The 15,780-nt window shown below is 47.7% G+C and overlaps 1 protein-coding gene across 1 annotated transcript in view; it reads left to right on the top strand.

The window, feature by feature from the left end:
- Positions 1–602: 602 nt before the first annotated feature.
- LOC135394887 (serine/threonine-protein phosphatase with EF-hands 2-like) overlaps positions 603–15,780 on the top strand; it is a 188,679-nt gene continuing 173,501 nt past the window's right edge. Inside the window, exon 1 of the mRNA XM_064625929.1 lies at positions 603–722. The gene's annotated coding sequence lies outside the window, so the exon portion shown is untranslated. The remainder of the gene's footprint in view (positions 723–15,780) is intronic.

The following is a 15,780-nucleotide window of genomic DNA, read 5'->3' as shown; positions in this document are numbered from 1 at the left end:
ATTTATATTTTGATATTTACGAAAGAAATATCATTTTAGTCCTCAGTGGCACATTTTGTATTCAGTTGCATGCAAACCCGGTTTTCTTTAATTCCGTGTTATGGCCGCGAAGCAACCGTGGCCATAAGCCGTAGACGAGGAGAGAACAGAAGGAACAAGTGGGAGACAGGGGTTAGTATATACGTCCTGGGCCAACTTCATGGGAACCGTGACGACGTTGCTATACCGAAAAACCCGGAGAAAACCTCGGACAGCAAGGGCGCTGGCCGGTATTCGATCGCACCCTTTACTCAGCATTTTGCATGACTTGAGATTTACCATTTTACATGTTGTATCCATCGGGCCAAAGCCGTATCTACCGTGCTTGCAATCTCACGGAAGATTCCGAAGTTCCTTTAGCAGGCGCCTAGTGGAGAGTAACGTTGATAGCTGGCCCCTATCGCGGATGACGTTGCAGTTTTGAGACTTGCTCACCAAGAACACCGGACTTTCTGCTGATTCGTAGTCGTCAAGTTTTCCGTGCTGACAAAGAAATAAGAGAGAGAGAGAAAAGAATGAAACCGTTTATCTTTTCGACATGCGCAGTAGGTGTGCCTCACACAAAGCAGTTTGGCAGACGTCGGTGGTGTTCCTAACAGCGACTGAAGTCTGGACACGAAACGTGGGCCCGGGACCGTAGGAAGGCTGAGAGCACGTGGAAGCAGGAGGTATCGTGTATACAGGTAGGCCATTGTGCATGACTCAATGACACAAGAAAGCAATGATCGAATGTTCGTGCATGCGCCGGCAGACAGACCATACCATACCAGGCAGGCATACCACGCCGGCAGACAGACAGACTGCTCGCTCGCCACAACTACACAACCATTCACAAGTTAGACAACGCCGATCATATCGGGATGGCCTAAACACAGCGGTTAGTGACTGGTGTTGGGATCCGGGATGTCCCGACTTTCCTTTCTTTTTTTCTTTCACGTGACCAAATCACGAAACTTTTCGAAAAATTCCCGGGATTTCGGGATTTGCGAACAGGGCAACAATTACGAGTTATTTAATTACTTGCACGCATTTTGAATTGCAATTCTTCGTCCTCAGCTGCCTCTCAAGCAACCTGAGAGCGTTCGGGTATTTCATATTTCTTACGGAGTGCCGGTAAGAAATGAAACAACGCGCCGGAGCTCCCGGCGTTGCTTTCATCTTTTGATGAGTATCGCGAACTGCCTTTATATTAGCGCACACGCCAACAATTGCGCAGAGGAACAAAGCACATATTTTCGAAAATCAGCCCTTTTTTACGCGGCGTTGTTCGTGTTGCTTGCAAGTTTCGAAACTTCAGTGATTTAGTTTTGAAAGTCGAATCTTTGTTTCGCATTCGGTGACAGTATATGAAATACTTCGGTGGGCGTGTGCCTGACAGCTGCGAATAAAATCAGTTTTGGGAAAGTGTCGCATATTAAAAACGAATATTTTGATCAACGCGCAGTGACAGAATGCCGTGGAGACACACACACACACAAAACGCACAAAGGCTGTGTATGCGTGCTATTTCGGTTTTATACCGATCCCGGGATCAGTCGGGAAAAATCTGGAAATCCAGGAAACTGTAAAAGTGACACCGTATTCGCGAGCCTATTAGTGACGTCCTATTTGAAAGTTGACTGATTGAAAATGCTATATAGTCAGTTTGAACTACCTGCTCTAAACCTTCCCCTCCGCTTGATGTTATCGCTCTATATTTTTTTTATAGATATATATATACATATTTTCAGATAGTGTAGGGTTCAGGCGGGGGGGGGGGGGGGGATAAAGAACGAAGCATCGATAATACATTTAATCTGAAGGTTTCATACACGCGGCTGCGCTAGTGAGATTTCAAATCAGCGCTACTACAAGGTTGACAGACTTCTTTTATTTCTTTAAATACAATGAAAAATTCGCGAAGCACGTAGACACTAGACATTGCTGCCATCGCTGCGGCGCCTTTGGCGTAGAAAGAAGTGCGCTGCTATCGTGGCCACTGCGCGGGAAATCTTTCTGGAGGGCTTCATCTGTGTCGAACGTATTTCCTCCAAGGTGTCCCAAATGGTAATCGTTTGGGGCTAAACCTGGGCTGTAAGTGGGCGTGGGGCAAAATCTCCCAGCGCTAGAGCGCCTCAAGTACAAGGGGGAGACGGACAACCAATCACGCTATCTCCCAGCGCATTTCGGCGGGTGTTGCTGCAGGTTGTTGTTGTAGTACAAGCACAGTAGTGTTGGCGTCAAATTGGGCTTGTGATGCCTGCCGCGCATTGTCATGAAGAAGAATGTCTCTTCCGGACAACATCTCAGGCCCTATCTTGTGAATTGCGTTTTACACCCTACCCTTTATCAACGTGGAATAGTACTGGGCATTAATCGTGACCCCTTGCACCAAGAAGACCATAGAACAGAGGACAGTTCCCGTGGACTTCCCAGCAGACGGCTCTTGTGCCATAAAGCACCAAAACACCAAACACCACCCAGCAGACGAGCTGCATCTTGCTTTTCTTTGGCGGCGGGGAAGCCTTATGTCTCCATTTTATGCTGCTGTGTTTTGTCTCTGGGGTGAAATGGTGCATACAGGTTTCATCACTATGTGATGATTGATTGCAAGGGTTCGTCCCCCACGCGTTGAAACCGGTTCAGCAGCTGCTCAGAGACTGTCATGCGCGCTCGCTTCTGGTTACAAGTGAGGTGTACGGGAACCCATCTTGCACAGACTTTGCGGAACAGTAAGTGATGCTCGTGAATGATTGTTTCCACATTGCCGACACTGGTATTGTACGTTGGGCTGCAGTGTCTCTAACTGTTACGCGTCGGTTCTCGAGGATGGCTTGCTCAACACCTGCGATGTTCACTTGTGTGACTGGAGTCTGACGAATGTGTCCATGTGGTTCATTCGTCACCATATCCCGTCCTTCGCCAGACTGTCTGCGCTCCATTCGTACACTCTTGCCCTTGGCATCTGTTAGTTTCTGACACCCTGCCGGGTAGGCTGCAGCTGCAGCGGTCAAAGAAACCGACAGGGTAATATGCCACTGGCTTGCGTGGCTGGTCCCCTCGGCCACCCCTGTGTCTGTTATCGACGATGGGTTCCGGATTCCGGGAATCCTCCGCAGACGCAGCCCTCGTTGGTTTCACACGAAAATGAGACGAGGCACTGGTTGACTCGTAATAACGACAGTGGTGAGTACGGGACAGTGTTCCCTGAGAGCCGTGTCGTCTTTCGTTATTTACGACTCTCGTGGCATACGTGGGCAAACGTGCAACACGTGTGCCGGCCCATCCACACGTATATGTATACAGTTGTATTGTACTGTGAAGCGTCCTGGAGTGTGTCACGAATTGACAGTTCGTGGAATTTGCCTTGCACGTGACTGGGTGTCCCGTGGGAGAGTGGGTAAGATGAAGATGTATATAGGGAACCGCCATACTGGTTGAGAGGGTCTTTGGATTGTGAGCGTCATGAAATAAATATCGTGTACAGTCTCCACGCCTGGGCCTGGCCTGTCTTCTTGCGACTCCGCGACGGACTTGCGGCTGCACCTGACCACCACTCCATCACTTCTACCACCACCCCTAGTGGGAAAACTTAACTGCATCGTTTGTTCCCCATGCTGGGACTGTAATATTTGCAAAATTCCAGCTTGTTTCATGTACTCCTTTACAAGGAACTTTATTATGATGCATCGCTATTTCACAGCTACAGACACACTGCCATGATAGCTGCCGCTGACCCGAGGAGGATTGCACTTCTTCCTCCGAACGTTTTATTCAGTTACATTTGCCCACTGATTTTTCCCGAGCAAAAGTCTCTGTCGACCTTGAACGACTCTTGTACATGCGGTACTAAAGCCACTGGAGCGTGGAAAGCGCTGCAATCGTTTCCCCTCTCCCTTGTGGACCCAGTATGGCCCATTGTGCACCCATTTTTGTGAACAGCAGTTATACCTCTGTCACACGGGGTCTCCAATCATCATTGAAAGCAACGGCCATTGAACTAAGGTGCCTCAATACTAGCGCCCTCTGCATAGGCTGAAGACAACAGCGTCGCCTCGTCTGCTACGACTTTTCACCATCTTTACGCCCACGCACAGCTCGCGATGCGTTCACAAAAGTCTAGCTACACAGTACACACTACATTTTGGAGTTGAGTAAATACATAGCAGAGGTGGTTTGGAAAAAAATGGGTGAAATCGATACTCATCATTCATGCATGGTAAGTGTGGGCGTAAACATGGCGGCTTTGCGGCATTCGCTCCTACAAAGGGTGACTGTACCCTACACAGAGGGAGCTAGTATTCAGGCACCCTACATATTGTACACCAATCGTGTAACGCGCCAACCTGTCAGGGAGCACTGGGTCCAATGCGATTTGCGAAGTTGACACATTACACGTCTGGTGGCGCTATATACGCGCATGTCCGACAACCATTGGTCTGTTGGACCACGTGATTCGGAGCGATGAAGATGATTGGAGTAGGTGCTGATCTGTTGGCCAGACCAACCGCTTTGTTGCCCTCATTGGCCTCCGACAGCGAAAGTCATGCGCTCCTGGGGCGCGTGGTTTCGGTTTCGGCTTTCAGACATATGTCGGCACAGTTCCCGTAGAAGTCGGCCCAGGACACACATTCCCCCAGGGCGTCAGTCGTGACGCTGCCGATTTCTGTGAGGCCGGCAACTTTCACCACCACCACCGATTTCGGCTCATTTGACAAGCAATTGTCTCACTTTTGCCCGAGAGCCCCTAATTAAAGGGTTATTTGATTAATTTTAAGTGATTAGTCTTATATCCCTCTTCCCGAGGATGTCTGCCTGACCGCGTAGCTCGACTGCAAAAACGGCATCTATATGGTGCTCTCATAGCCTTATTTTTTTAAATATATAAAATATCTGGTTCAGCTAAAACAAAAGAGAACCTGCATACCACGGAAAAGTTCTTTTTTCTTTTTTTCGAATCGCGGTCCTCAAGTAGATTATCTTATGCTCGCCCACTTGCGTGACTTACGAAGAACATCTAAGAAAATGTAAATTTTATTGCTTCGTAACTTCATAAACCTTCGCGAGCAAAATGTGCGAATGTGCTTATCACCACGACATCGTGTTCATATTTGGAAGACGGCTTCAGTGACTTACATAAAAGTGCACTGAATGAGAGTCGGCAATCATCTTTGGAGCCTGGATAAAGTGAAGTGAAGTCGTTTTCGAACTGTAAAAGGATTCCGCGCACGAAGGGATTTTTGGCGGATTATCGCCGGGAGACTTTGATAGAAGGCGAGCTTTTAGCTGGACTTGATTCTCGCTGCCGTAAGAGGTTTATACTTAAATGCTGCTGGTCCCTGATTTGAAGTGGGATGACCATGGAAGCTGTGGCTTTTACTTTGTAAGATGGGAAATTGAAAGGCAGCATTACAGCGTCGACTACTAATTTTTCATTTCTATTTTTTTTTTTTTTTTTGCTTTGTACATACGAGCATATATTTCTTCAGCGCCAGGTTGATTTATTTGAAAAAGAAAGAAATGAGGATGTTAGGCTGAAACTGGAGGAACTGGCTGGAGGAACTGGCTGGAGGAACTGGCTGGAGGAACTGGCTGGAGGAACTAGGCTGGAGGAACTAGGCTGGAGGAACTAGGCTGGAGGAACTAGGCTGGAGGAACTAGGCTGGAGGAACTAGGCTGGAGGAACTGGCTACTCCAGGACGCGTTATTCAGAAAAGAAAGGGAAACTACACAAATCTGTACACTTTGAAACGGAGTGGATGAAAACATAGCCACAAAACTTGGCACCAAAAACAACAGTATAGGAGAGCCCACGTGCGAAATCTCAATGCACAAAAAACAGAGCGTCTCGTCAGCGTCAGGTTACTAGGCATGATCAGCTTAGAAGTACGGATTTGACATTAGGGACAAACACTGGGACCGTATTTGTCTCAGTTATCCTTGTCATTTGCATTGGGAAGCTCGTAGATTCTTAAATAGTACGTAGGAACGATATAAAGGAGTGCTTCAAATGCATCGCAAATTCGTAGCCGGCATTTTCCGAAGGCACTTCTGCTCTCAAAATCGTCTGCGGAATTCGCTGAAACAGGTGGCCTCGGGGCCTATGTGTCCGTGTGATGAAGGAGGGAGATGATGCAGTGCAGAAACTTTCTTTAGTCTATAGAAGGCGTTTACGGGAAACACATCTACGCCGACGAGCATCGTATAGAAAACTCATGTATCTACGCAGACGACCCCTTAGCAGACGACACATTTACGCAGACGACCCCTTAGCAGACGACACATCTACGCAGACGAACCCGTAGCAGACGACACATTTGCGCGGAGAACATTGAACAGAAGACATTTACGTACATAGGCGAGCATTCAACAAAACACACAAGAAGATTATTTGGTAAGTTATGTTTTGTATCTATTAATAATATCCATTTGTAATGTATCCATTTGTAATAAACCGGTCTTCTTTTCTATCCGTCTGTCACACGGCACACCAAACTTCAGTCAAAACCTCGACTTTTCCCGAGCTGTACATACAAGTGCATGGAAGCCTGTACCGTTGCCCGGGCTTCGCAATACGCAGCGCTAAAGGACACCAAACAAAAACACACATGTGTGAGTCAAAAGGACCCAAAAGGCGCGCCCAAAAGGAACGAGAAAAGAGAATCCCATCTCGGCCTTCGCTCGTATAATCACGCGCACATGTTATGTACTCTCTGGGTTGTCTGCGTAATGAGATTTTCTCCTACGGCTCACAGCCTCGCATGCAAATCAGTGTTATTCCTCACACACAGTCCGAAAAACACGAAGCAGCATCTCAACTCAAATTTCATGAAAATTTGCTTTTTCTTATTACCTTTGAATGTGGACGATGAGGAAGCATCTCCTGAGAGTTACGAGAAAATAACAAAAAATGCAAACTCGGGTTGCTGGCAAGCACGAGCAACTTGATTTAGTCTGTGTGCTCCCATGTGCGTTAGTTTACTTTTCTTTTTTTTTTTCAAACAAATGCAGCTTCCGTGCGCAATTTTGATTCTTAATTTCGTTTTGTTCAAAACAAACGGAGTTATTAATGGCGCAAGCGAGCTGGTACATACTCATTTTCTTTTTTGCCTGTCTCCGTTTTGTCTCTGTTCGATAATTAATGTAAACCACAGCCAGTTAGCGCATTTGTTTTGGGTGGCGGGCCGCGTGTTAAAATATTCGTGTATATTGAGAGAAATATTGTGGTGCTGGATGTGACTTTTGAGAGACCATGGAATTCAAAGAAAGTCTTTTGGAGACCATATTGAATGGAGAAGGCGTAGATGACGGTTAAGGCAAATTCACATTCTAAACGTACCATTCGGCATGGGCGATCACTTGAGGACCTTTCATAGCAATCAACATAAGATAAGATAAGCACAGTTCTTTTTCACGACATCTTCTGCTGCGAGAAAAAAAAAAGGAAGAGAATAAAACGCAAACTGATTTTAGAGAGTGTTCAAAATAGATCCAGTCGTTTCATTTTTGGTAATTACCACCGCACAGCAAGCGTCAGCGAAATGAAACGCAATTTGAAATTAGCATCACTCGATTTCCGGCGGAAGGTAGCACGTCTCGCAATTTTTTTTCATAAAAATTTTCATAAAAACTGCAATTTAAAATCAGTGCTATTGTTGCCTCCATCGTTTATCATCACGCATTGACCATCAACATAAAGTCGGTCATGAGACAATTGATGTTCTCAGGCTGGAACACATAGAAAGGACAAATACATACAAAGCCTCAAGCATTCACACATTCGGCATTCACAACTGTAACACCTCGGCGTTCTACTTATCCTTCGTTCGTACCTCGTACATTGGTAGAATGGAATCATCTGCCGGGCTCTATTCATTGTCGATACCAATAGGTTCATCGAAGCTGTATACATGACCATCTCCATACTCACTATTAATAAGCGTTACAGTGTTTGATTCGTGCAATTTTCTGGAACATAAGCGCCTTTTTTTGTGAATTTTCCTTTCTTTCGTATTTTCCTGTCCCCCACTCCCCTCTGTAACGCCTCTGAGGCCCCGAGGGTAAAATACATAAAATAAAATAAAAATAAGAAAATAAAACGAAAGTAACGCCGTCGAAGTTTGCAAACATGTCTCGCAGGACGAGATATCAGAATCGCCGAACGTTGCCATATTCCACTTCCTAGAAAACATTTCGAACTTCGCTTTCGGCAGTCGCAGTGAGAGCGCGTCAAACAAGAAGCGAGCGCATAAAAAAACAAAACAAACAACAAAAAAGAAAAGGTCGTCTGCATTCCGTCGGGAAGCGTAACCAACGGGCGAGCAACAATGGGGGAAGAAACGGCTGTCAAACTGCGACCGAGTCAGTCAGCAAAAGTGACTTTCTGACACTGTGCGCCCAGCTGGAATGAAATCTGTATCCTGCCTCTGGCTGCCAAGTCGTCATGGCTTGTGTGACGCGAGACAGACAAACAGGAATGCAGTGTGCGCCTGCCAAATGTGCTACTGGGTTGCTGCTGTGGGCTGCGCTCTTCGAGCAACTCATTTCGCAGCCCTTCGCATCCTGTACAATGGTCTTGGAAGAATCGGAGGCATCCGCACAGAGCATGAACATGTGTCTGTGGGGATACATGACATCATATCATTCGCATAACTTTCGGGAGAAGAAACTGGTTTGATTTGAGTTATAATATTATTGTTGTTGTAGTGAGACTACGCATGAAAGCAGATCTCTGGACAACGCTCCTTTGGTCACGTGCTTCAGTGAAGTGCACCCAGGTTTCATCGAACCTGCAAGACCCCAGTTGTGTTAGCATGCACACGCCTTGATCAGACATATGCATGTGCCTGTCGCCCTCTCACTATAACAAAATTGCTTACCATGGTCTTCGGTCCTCACTCAGAGGCGACCTATTGTTATAGTTTATCACATTACCGCCTGCAATGCAGCTTGATCTTCGATATCCTTGCGCCAGAAAACTCCAAACTCCAAATACCGCCTGCAATGGAGTAGAGTATCGTCCCTGGCGGTGAAAATCCCTGATTATCATCATTAAAATAAAGTTGTTTGTTGTTGCACATACATGTGCACAGCGTTCTAGTGTCCAGCCCACACCTACTTACATATAGGGCTGTGCCACTTTACACATATTCCAACTTTAACGCTGTGCATGCTCGCAAAATCATGTGAACGGACAGGTTAGCTGCGGAGGCTTTTGCAATCCTAGTTCCATGAATATAACATTACCTCCCACTCATCTTGTACGTGGAAAGAGAGGGGTACAAGACAGCCACTGTCGTGAGCACTCTACGAGTCCGTACAAGAATCGCTTGTGACAATGGTGTGCATTATGCAGTGCGCAAGTTGTTTGAACGCAACCCGCTCTTGCACAACCCACGGAACGTCAACCGGCACCGGTGAGTCCAGGCTTTTCGCGTTAATTCCTATGACCAGCAAAACAAAGTCCATTAGCTACAGCCAGAAGGAGCTCGAGAAACGTCACGGTGGCCCAGCCAACGGAAGGCACTCCATACAGTGTCTGTGTCCGGACAAGCGTACTCGTGAGGATGACATCAACGAGCCTCCATCGGAGACTGGCTCGCTGAGAGTCAAGTTTTATGTCAGTGATTACACACTATTCTTTGTAGGCCCTGCAGAAGAGATTTGCCATCTGTCTGCTATACTGACATGTCTAGGATGCGCATAGAAGTATCCCGCGCGCCACGAGGAATTTAATAGGGGCTTGACTGATGCTGTTCACGTGGACCGGCTTGGCTGTTGTTGGTTTCACTAGTGTGGGCAGCGTCACGGCTGTAGCCGGGGTGAGGTGGGATGAAAGTAGAGGGGGCAATGGAGGGTTGAATGTGGGAACAATAGGAAGCCGAAATAACCACGTACTATGACGCGAGTTGCCTTCGCACAACTCTCGGCGATAAGACCTCTGGGGTGTAGGGCATTGACCAGCGTGCCATGAGCAGTCCAGAGGAGGTTATTGACAGCAAAAAAATGCATATGTATGTTGGCAGCGAACTAACTATATACGTAAACTTCGCGCGGCATTGGCATATTCAAGAGGCGCAGAAGGGATACCCCTTCTGGTTACTTTGTGACAAGGAGCACGTAGGATGTGATGAGACAGGACTAGAGTCAGACAAAAGACATCGTTACCGTTTTGAGGCTGCGGGCAGAATGACTGTGTGTCATCGCGTGCCCCGTGACAATCAGCTGTTTTTTATTATTCACTGGAGAAGAAGTGGAAGTCAGTCGAGGTCCTGTGTTGTCGGACATCAGCTGGCGAGGATGGCAACAAACTCCCCCCCAAGCCAGCTGGTGATAAGCATGTGTTGACGCTAAGTAACGCCAAGGCCGAAGCCTCTTGCGCAGAAGGCGTTCTTGTCCCTGGGAACAGGTTTGGTCAAGGAGTCCGCTATCATGTGCTCAGTTGGCATGTAAGACACCTTGAACTCTTTGTTCTCAACTTCGTTTCTCGCGTACAGGTAGCGCAGTTGGATATGTTTAGACCGTTGATGATGGATGGGATTATCAATTAGCTTAATCGCCGATTGATTATCGCAGTAGAGTTGCACCTCCCCAGTGCAGTACTGTCGGAAACCGAGTTCATCCATGAAGGATTTCAGCCATTTGCCCTCCTTCATTGCTTCTGTCAGGGCAACATATTCGGATTCGCAGGTTGAGAGGGCTATTGGATGTTGCCTGGTTGATTTCCAGGAGACGGCGCCTTCTGACATTATGTACACGTAGGCGCTCCTAGATTTGCCGGTTTCGTCCTCATTCCAGCTTGCATCCGTGTAACCTGTGATTTGAGAACCAGAAGCACGATACGTGATCCCGGTGCTTCTCGTTCCATTGAGATAACGCAGCACTCGTTTAGCCATTTGCCAATGTGATTCGGTGAAGTTGTTGTTAAATTGGCTGAGATAACTAGTAGCAAAAGCGATGTCAGGTCTCGTTGCTTGGGCTAGATACATTAAGCTTCCGATAAGGTTTTGGTACGGAATGTTTCTCGGACTGCACTGTTGCTGCGTGTTTGCATGGTGAACGCCATCTTGATCGACGTTGTGTTCTTGTTTTGTGCCCAAGCCCTTTACTATCGGCGTTCCGACTTCCTTGCATGAAGCCATTCCGAATTTCTCCAAGATTTCGTCGATATACTTCCGCTGATGCAGTTTTATGCAGCGATTACGCTTTTCGTGGTTCACTTCAATGCCTAGAATATATTTCGGCTCTCCTAAGTCTTTCAGGTCTATCATTTTCCCCAGGTCACCGATTGCCTTGACCAACGCATGCTGACTAGTTGCGGCCATAAGCATATCGTCGACGTAAACGCTCAGGAGGATTTTATCATTCGCGTTTTCCAGAACGTAGACGCATCTATCTGATTCGAGTCGTCTGTAACCGAGGCCTCGCAGAGTTTTGTCTAAGGTCTGGTACCACGTTCTTCCGGATTGTTTCAGGCCATAGATGGATTTGTGCAGTTTACAGACTTTGTGTGGTTGCATTGTGTTTCCGGGCGGCTGTTCCATGTATACCTCCTCTTCGAGAACACCATGCAGATACGCCGTCTTGACGTCGAGTTGGCGTCCAAGGTCCTTCCAAGGTCAAAAGGTCAGAACCTCTTTTATGCTCCATGAACGTGACATCTCTGCTGATGAAAACTCGCTTACGCTGAGGATCGTATAACCTGTATCCCTTGGTGTCTCCGGAGTAGCCGAGAAATATGCATGGAGAACTTCTAACATCCAACTTGTTTCTAGAAGGCGGTGGAATCCAGGCGTAAGCAGTACATCCGAAAACCTTGAAGTAACTAACTGACTGTTTTCGTCCTGTGTAAATTTCCTCGGGGATGCCTCCTTTCAGTACTTGCTTGCTACACCTGTTTCGTACATATGCTGCCGTGTTAACCGCTTCTGCCCAGAAATCCTGTGGTAATTGCGCATCCTGGAGTAAGGTCCGGGCAGTGTCCAGCAGTGTGCGGTTGGTGCGCTCAGCTATTCCATTTTGTGCCGGGGAGTAGGGGACTGTCTTTTCGTGCTTGATACCCTTATCTCTCAGAAAAGTTTCGAGCCAATGTGCAGTAAATTCTCCGCCGTTGTCAGTACGAACGGTGCGTACTCTTGCCCCAGTTTGAGTTTCCGCCCGTTGAATCGCTGTACGGATGAGTGATGGCACCTCATCCTTGTGTTTCAAAAAATGGACGATAATCTTCCTACTGCAATCGTCAATTATGACTAGAAAATATCTGCTTCCTCCCAATGAAGGCGGGAAAGGCCCGCACAGGTCCATGTGAAGCAAGTCATGAATTCTCCGCCTTGGCAGGCTGTTGGTGAGCTTGAATGGGTGCCGCGCGAATTTCCCCAAAATACAGCATTCGCAATCAATCACCGGAGGGAGTAGACTTGGTAATCCACGTACGATATTATTTTGGGCCATAAAGAGGAGTGCAGTATGATTCAAATGGGCCATGCGGCGGTGCCATCCTACGGTCTCAATTTCTTGTGCTCTGCTTGCCTGCTGTGCCATAGGTAATGCAACATTCGCTTGCATCTTGTAAGTTCCGCCGATTTTCGTTCCACCGAATACGAAGTCGCTGCCGAGATATACATCGCACGTATTGCCGGAAAAAGTCACGTCCATACCTTTATCCGTCAACTTCGAAACAGACACGAGATTATCTACCATGCTGGGAATGTACAATACATCAGACGCTCTCAATGTGTTGCGTACTCCCTCATTGTCGACAGTGAATATGACTGTCCCGGTTCCGACGCAGTCAATTTCAGCCCCATCCGCTAGAGTAACTTTGCGGGTAGTATCCTCCTTGAAGTCATGTAAGACATCCTTTCTGCCGGTCATGTGGCTGCTAGCGCCGGAGTCGAGTGACCAGGCAGTGTCAGCACATGTAGGTTGAGATGAAGCGACTCGCAAGGCGAAATCACGAGGAGTGTCGGGTTGTTCTTCAAGCCTAGCTATCCGTGCCTTTGGCTGATAGGCTCCTCGGTGAACAGTCCGGGCATTTCCATGTCCTTTAAAAGGCGCGATGTTTCCTCGTGAAGTTTGACCTCGTCCTGCATAAGCATAACAATTTCGTGCAATATGACCCGGTCTTCCACAGTTGTAGCATTTGAAAGATTCGACGTCCCTTGGCCTGTGATTCGCTCTTACTTTGTAGGCGGTCTCATCGGTAGCGTCAGAGGCGGTCTGCCGCTGTTCTTCTCTTATAAGAGCATATCGTATCCTCTCAGGTGTGAGATCCGAGGCAGAGCACACGTCAAAACTTCGTGCCACACCTTGATATGCTCGTGGGAGCCCTTGGATGGCGATGGAGGCGATTTCAGCATCATCAAGACTGTCGCCGAGGCCACGAAGCTGTTCTCCCAAAGATTCAATTCGTTGCATGTATTGGGTAGCAGTCTCCTCTTTTCGCCATCTTATAGAGTTAAGGTCCCGTCGAAGGCCTAGCTTCTTTTCCAGAATTCGTCCCCTGTGGACTCCTTCTAGGCGGTCCCAGGCACCTTTCGCTGTTGTTTGATTAAGCACGTAAGTAGTCTGGCTAGTTGACAGGGTTTGGACGATGATGTTCAACGCCTTTTGGTCGTTTTTGTCCCACAAGGTCCGTGCTTCTGCGGTCGTTGGTGGCAAGCTGTCGATGGCGCTCCATAAATCATTCGTCTTCAAATAAAGCATAATCTTAAACCTCCAAGTAGGATAATTGGTTCCGTCCAATTTTTCGATGCAAGAACTCTTCACTACGTCGTCCGCCATCCTCTTCGAAGAATTCCAGAGAAATCCAAAAGGTTAATATTGCCTATTGCCTTACCACTTCAAATCTTCCCAGTCGCTCAATCCATGTACGTCCCTGGGCCCATAACCAATGATGAGACAGGACTAGAGTCAGACAAAAGACATCGTTACCGTTTTGAGGCTGCGGGCAGAATGACTGTGTGTCATCGCGTGCCCCGTGACAATCAGCTGTTTTTTATTATTCACTGGAGAAGGTCCGAGGTCCTGTGTTGTCGGACATCAGCTGGCGAGGATGGCAACAGGATGCTCCGTCGAAGGGAAGGCTGCGAAAAGAGCTCGCAACTCCAACCGTACACAACTCTCCGAGACACGCACTGGTGCTGGTATACTGTGCTCCCGTACGGACGCTCTGCTTAGTTCATGGACCTCATCCCTCGACGCCCATCACTCAACTGACCAACGCCGCGACACAAAGGAATAAGAAAGGGAAGCATATGCGGGACCACCCATTGAATTACCTAAATAAACACTAAAGGCACCGCGTGGGGCTGCAGTACCACGAAACGGGCAAGCATGCCGCAGAGTCAACGGCAAAGTCCTCCCGTGCCCCACGACTGAAATGACAAGTCTGTGCATGTCAGGCATGCCTGTCAGGCCAACTATACCCTGAGTTACGCCCGTGGCATCAGAAGCCACTATACAGGGTTTTCTCACACAGGCTTCCTGAGACACCACACGGAACATCTCCTATAGTCAGTGACAACATAAGTCATACACTTGACCCCGCCCATACCCAAGAATCGCTCCGCGCACGCGAATGTAGTGCGGCGCGGCCGAGTGGGGGATAGAGAGAGCGACTGGAGGCCCGCACTACATCGCGAAGCGGGGGCGTCGTGCAAAGGCTGGTAGCCAATCGCAGGAGCCTTCCGCGGATGAGTGGGCTGTCCCAATTGTAGGACTTAAAGTGGCACTAAACAGCTCTACGAATATTCTCCAATTATTATATGCTCTATGAAAGAACGTGGGTCACGATATGCAATTACGAAGTTAATTTACTTCTCGCGAGCGTCTTCACCACGAAACAATGCCATTCAAAGAGCATAATCCGCGTGAGTCTCTCCTTCCTACTCGGAGAGCACCTACGTCACACGTCTCGCACGTGTAACAAAGCTGCATTCCAGTCACTGGAGATGGGGGGAGATTTTAGGACTCCTAGCCAATGACGGGCCTCGTTGACACAAGCAGCAGCGTGCCGGGAGAACCGGTTGTGGGAACATCGCTGTGGCCTCGCGGAGCAATACAGCGCTGAAAACATAGTGCGCGCATGAAATGGAATATTGTGGGCTTTTGGTACCTTTTGATCTGGCTACCTTGGGATTCACAAGTGTAAATACGTTTAGAATTGACCTCATTTCCCGATATTACAACAAAATCAATGTATAGGCGTCCCGCATTTTGAATGGTTGATGGTGCGAGACGTCAAAATGACGCATGAGCGCGAAAGAGTGCAGTGAATATCCGATCGATTTGGAGCCATTATTTACTTTTTTGCGACAAAAATTTTTGCTAAACGTCACCGTAGGAAACGAATCACACTGCATTAGAAAAAAGTGCACTTTGCATACCTGTTTGTTACCCCTTTGAGTTATCACTGACTATAGCGTTGCACGTGATAGCGCGCAGTACCCTTTGACCTGTTAGGTCTGGCACCTGAAATCCTACCGTAGTGTCGCAAGGGCTTCAATCGAGGACCCAAGTGTATGTCTTGTTAGAAAACCATTGCAATGTCGTTAGCATAGCGGAAACCAAGCGAGGGACATTTTCCCGGCAATGTGAGCCTAACAGAAAGGGACGACAAAAATACGATAGAAGGGTTCATAACAACGGCGTCAAACGCGGGGTACAATGGACACCCCTGTCCGACACCATTATGGTCTCAACTAAGTTGAGATGTCGAAGTGGCGCAGTAAACGACGCAGACTGCGACAACACACGACAACT

The sequence above is a fragment of the Ornithodoros turicata genome, chromosome 5 (genome assembly GCF_037126465.1).
Source record: "Ornithodoros turicata isolate Travis chromosome 5, ASM3712646v1, whole genome shotgun sequence".
In the NCBI taxonomy this organism is placed as follows: domain Eukaryota; kingdom Metazoa; phylum Arthropoda; class Arachnida; order Ixodida; family Argasidae; genus Ornithodoros; species Ornithodoros turicata.
Note: the sequence above shows the minus strand (reverse complement) of the source record. Positions and strands in the feature narration are given on the sequence as shown.